Source organism: Perognathus longimembris, chromosome 18, assembly GCF_023159225.1.
Source record: "Perognathus longimembris pacificus isolate PPM17 chromosome 18, ASM2315922v1, whole genome shotgun sequence".
Classification (NCBI taxonomy): Eukaryota; Metazoa; Chordata; class Mammalia; order Rodentia; family Heteromyidae; genus Perognathus; species Perognathus longimembris.
Window position 1 is genome coordinate 31,012,621 of NC_063178.1, and position 5,538 is coordinate 31,018,158.

General features: G+C 39.0%; 1 long non-coding RNA gene across 1 annotated transcript; it reads right to left on the reverse strand.

The window, feature by feature from the left end:
- Positions 1-468: 468 nt before the first annotated feature.
- On the reverse strand, positions 469-5,204 carry LOC125366798. The gene is made up of 4 exons (XR_007213974.1): positions 5,195-5,204; positions 4,706-4,708; positions 1,931-1,936; positions 469-550 (listed from the first exon to the last, which is right to left on the reverse strand). It is a non-coding gene; the product is annotated as an uncharacterized LOC125366798 (long non-coding RNA).
- Positions 5,205-5,538: the final 334 nt, after the last annotated feature.

Genomic DNA, 5,538 nt, shown 5'->3' on the forward strand with positions numbered 1-5,538 from the left:
GACACGGGATACAGCAGATGTCAGCCCTCCTCCTAGTGCTTGCCCTAGTACAACAAGGAAAAACAGTACTGAGATGGGGGATTCTGTCGGTATTCCCAAAACCAATGCCAGTTCGGCATGATGCTCAAATGTTCCCTCGCCTATTTAGTAGCAACAGGACACTTGATGCCCTCTACCTTCCCATGGATGTGTCAGAGGCCTCGTTGGGGGCCCTTATAGGCCTTCTGGCCATGGTCATCCTGGTGTGCCTGTGGTGCATTTGCCGAATTAGGAGCTTCCAGCGTCGCAATACAGCCATGCTTGTCCAAGCCTTTACTGCCATGGAGGCCTGACAGTCCCCCCATGTGTGGCTTGCCACACTTAAGAAATAGCGCAGGATGCGAGGCTAGCGCACTGCACTTGGGAGACGCATCCCGGCGCGAGCCCCAAGAAGAGCATGTTAGATTGCATGTGGGTTGATGCCCTAGGCCCCACCTCTGTAAAAAAGGCATCGGACGGGTCTGGTAGTCCTTGGGAAGGCGCCACCTAAGTGAAGGCCAGTACAATGTCCCTCAAATAACATTCACAGAGATCTGACCTCTACTCTTGCCTGCCGCTCAGAAAATAAAAAGGGGGGAACTGTAGAGAGCTGCGAGCAGCTGCGCCCTGAAATGGCGCCGGCTTCTGCCCTCCGCCCTCCCGACGGCGAGTGCTCTCTGTGATAAACAATGCCTAATATGGTTAAAGCTTGGACTCTGGCTTGCTTCCGCGTACCTGGACCTATCGGTAATCCCCACGTAGCTTACCGGGATTGGCTACCCAGTTTGCACTTAAGGCCAAGCGGGAAGCCCCCGGGGGAGAGAGAAGGTTTTACAAGGTCCTGAATAAACTGCTGAGAGAAGAATCCGGTGTTGTGTCTTCCTTGCTGGCCGAGGTGGACGCGACAATGGTGTATAAATTCTTTGCTTTGATGTGGTGTAAATAGCCTTTATTTCAGAACAATAAAATAAAGAGGAAAAAAAGTATCTCAGGTTAGAGAAATTAAGTATCATGTTTTCAAGATCTTTATATTAATTTTCACTTGATGGTTATATAATAATATCAACACATACCTCTCCCACTGAAAACCGCACACATTCATTTGAATTCACACACATGTGAATCAGCTTCTCTCTCTTCATTACTCCTGCCTCACCTACCACATAACCGAAGATAAGAGAGAGTGGTATTCTGCTAGTAAGCGGAATTGTAGTCTGTGTATATGCTGACAGGAAGTGAGATCCTGTCTTCTTCTTATCCTGCATTAACTAGTAATAAGCTAAATTGCTGTGATATTAACTACTCAAGTCTGAGGTCTAAAGACCACAGTTCATGAATCCTCTATAGTCATGGAAGGAAAATCCATGAGACATTTATCTCCAATTAGCCACCAAAAAGTCAAAAATGAAACTGTAGGTTAGATGGTACAGTACCAGCCTTCGGTGGAATAGCTAGTGCATAGCACCCAGGCCTGAGTTCAACCTTTAGTGTTGGTCTACACACACACACACACACACACACACACACACACACACACACACAGAGAGAGAGAGAGAGAAAAAAAGAGAGAGAGAGAGAGAGAAGTAAGCTATGTTTCCATCTCACATGGAAAGAGAAAAGATTTTTTAAGCATAGACAAAAGAAAGAAATTGGGAGTCATGTTGATCCACCTGAGATAAATGATTGTAGCACATATAGTAAGTGGACTCCCAAGATAACACACCAGCCTATATCTAACCCAGAATTATACACCTCCAAATTTTATTTTTAAAAAAATAAAGGAGAACATATGCTTGCCATCAATGTTTCTGAACTGGCTGAGTTTCAAAAACCCATGAATCTTATTTAGCCACGATCTCACTGTGGCAAATGTTGACATGAACTCATACTGAGAGCTCTCACTACTCCATACTTTCTTCTGCACCCAGCCCAATCTTTTCTTGAGCACCAATGACTTCTTTTTTTTTTTTTTTTTGCCAGTCCTGGGCCTTGGACTCAGGGCCTGAGCACTGTCCCTGGCTTCTTCCCGCTCAAGGCTAGCACTCTGCCACTTGAGCCACAGCGCCGTTTCTGGCCGTTTTCTGCATATGTGGTGCTGGGGAATCGAACCTAGGGCCTCGTGTATCCGAGGCAGGCACTCTTGCCACTAGGCTATATCCCCAGCCCCAATGACTTCTTAAATTGAATAAAGTAATATAATGTGATAGAATGACTGCTACATGACTCATTTGTATGTTGTACATATTCACTTAGCATAATGATTCTAAAGTTGAACTTTCTCATTGATAGTTCACTTCTGCCTACTTCTGAAACCATAATTCCTATAAATTACTGAGAAGCCGAAAGAATTAGAGCTCATTGTCTTCATACATTCTTTATCATTTTCTCCACCTTTCTTTTCTATAATTTTGGGCCAAATTTTGAGATAGAAGTAAAGTAGTAAAATAAGTGTGGTAGTCAGGATTATTTCCTGAAAATTTGCCTTTCAGGAAAACAAACAAAACCAATAAAACAAAGACAAAAAAAAAAAAAAAGAAAGCTAATCCAGCAATGATCATTGACAATCCTCTATATATGGTTTGGGTATACGTGGTCCGTCATCTCCTTCTATGAGTCCAGCCTTCACAGAGCACAGTTAGCACCAAAATCAAAGCAGAATAATGAAGCAACAACTGTACGAACCAGGATATAATCACACACAAAATATATCTGGGCAATTCAAGAATGAAGTCAACAGGACAATTTTCTTGTAATTTTTATAAAAGACAAATTTCTTAAGCAAATAAAATTCATAGAGAAAGAAAAGATAAAATACGTCTAAGAATTAAAAGATGAGGTGAATAATTCAGAACTTGGAAGTCTGAGAATGGGGGAACTCAAGGTGATTTCCACTAAATAAAATATGTCATTTTTGCCTACAACATTTTGAATGGCCTTGCTGTTTTGCTAAAAAAGAATCTAACATTGTAAACATTGCACTTATTGAATTTTATACCCTCTCAATAAAAATAAAATTGGTTTGTATTATAGAGGCATTCCTGCATTCATATACATTTCTAAAGAGAAATGGAACTGGGCTGTGGTAATTTTCTTTTGTTATATTGTGTTACTTTGCTTATTATAAACTTTCAAAAATCTTTATGTGTTGTATCTTTAGAATTCCATCCACAAAGGAGAATGTTTACTTTGAAAAGAAATTCCATTAACCATAACCTGTTTTCATTCTACCTTTCCAAACTCATCTGCTTCTATTTTACGTTTCTCATACTGCATTTTAGAGATATTAAAGTGTCATCTGGGTTGGGAACTTATCTCCGCTTTTCTGTAATGCTAAACTCAGTCCCCATAATACCATGGCTAACATATGGGGAGAATAAGTATTTTGCTGTAGATCTCATGACCATTTTAATTTTTAACTGTTATCTTTTTAAATCTTTCCTTCTGTAGAAGGTTGAATGCAGATATCTTCCTCTCTTTGAAGGGAACCTGTAATTTGAGATAAATTGCTTTCTTTCCCTCTCACTGTCTCTCTCTCTTGTGCTCTCTCCCTCCCTCCCTCCCTCGCTCTCTCTCTCTCTCTTTCTTGACCCACAGTTACATCTTGGTTATAGCAAGTATTTAATTTCCATTTGTATTGAAGGAGCCTTTGATGAGGGATGAGGAACTACTTTGGAATTTTTCATTAGGTTGTACGTCTTAGAAGTCAAATCAAGCTTAGTTAATATTTTATTCTCCAATGTTAGGTCTTATAACCAGTTCTCTCTACTGTATTTCATTATCTACTTATCAGAGTGATAACCTGTGTTCTCTTTTATCTGAAAGCACATTACCTTCATTTTTGTCCCATCAATACATTGAAAAATTTTGTACATTTGCCATGCATTTGATCTGTCTATGTTGGACAGGCGAGAAAAAAATCGATTTCCCTAAAGCATAAAAGGAATACATATACTTCTATTTGCAAACTCTTCCATGTTTGTGGACAAATGAGCATAAGATATTGAAAGCTCACTAAAGTAGACATCATACCAGCTAGGTTCAGGCAAGGGTGCCCCCCTGTGAGAAGTTATAAAGTGGCTTAATTAACAGTACAAATTTGAGGGAAAACTACCTATGTCTGAATCCAATGTTTGTTGTGTGCTAGGCATAGTGGTTTGTACAATAGGAACTAGCTAACTTGGAATGATATTTCTAGCAATATACTTTGTCCAATAAAGTTTTGCTATGAGAGAAATGTGTACAGGTCTTTAAATGTGGATTGCATCAGGTCATCATCAAAATATACACATCTGGGACCTACAGTCGTCTTTGACCACTAAAGACCTCAAAAGGCCAAAGCTACAAAAAACGATGTACTTCAGTAATAAACGTTGCTGAATAACCTTTCATTACAACCATGTTTTTATAGGTCTGTGGCCTCTCATTTTCTGGCCCTGCAGTTATTAATCCCTGTCCCCATTATTTTTCATATTGTATAACCTATGCTGCTAAGGCTAGTTCATTGTTCAATGTTAACTTGAAGTTATTGAATTAATTATAATTATATGAATGCAGTTTATTTAATGGTGCACCAACTATAAAAGTTTGTTTCCTAAAAATAAGCAGGTTTATTTTCTTATAGAACTACAAGCCTGGGGCAGGAAATCTTGTCTTTTTTTTTTTCCTGTGCAATTTTCTTCCTCTGGACCATCTTATCATTATAGTATTATGGAATGGTAGCTCACCCAGCTGTTTCTCATTTATATTTCAAACAGCAAGCTAACAAGGAGGGAAGGTAGAAAAACCTTTCAAAACTCCATAGGAAATCAAGTTTCTGCTTTCATCTCATTAGCTTTAACTATGACCTGTACCACCATTCATTGAAAAACAAAACAAACAGTGAAGCAAGAATTTACCTAGATATATTGCCATCTTGAAAAAAAAATAAATTTTGTTAATGAGGCAGAAGAAAACAGAAACTAGTAGGGAAATTACAAAGTAACCTACTATTAGGGAAAGAAGATTTGTGCCAAATGAAGCACAAAGATGTTTTTACCTTAAGCCCTTTGGGAGAAATTGCAATTTTCTATTTTGAGGATCTGAGGAAATATTTTATAGATATTGTGTTGGAGAAAACTTGACCCAGAGAGATGCAAGTTAGCAATGGTTTGTTGCAGTTGAGTGGAGCTCAAAGAACCAGAACAGAGGCTGTGCTAACCTGAGGAGATAAGACCATAACCATTGCCCAATAACTACTTAACCTTCAATGGAGCCGTTAAAATACTTGGCAGCATTATCTTGCTGTTGTTTTAACTAATAAGGAGAAGCAAATGTCTAGAACTGCTGACATCTGGATGTAGTATTTGCAACATTCAATTTAAGACTGGAATTATGTGCTGATCTTTAACTGTCTAGATTTAGTGCCACTTTTCCATGTGAGGTAGGATTTTGGGTTTGTTTTTTAAGATTTGAATGAGACAAATATTAAGTTCTTCCTCTCTGGTCAAAATGTATCCTTCTGTATTTTCCTTACTGATGCTG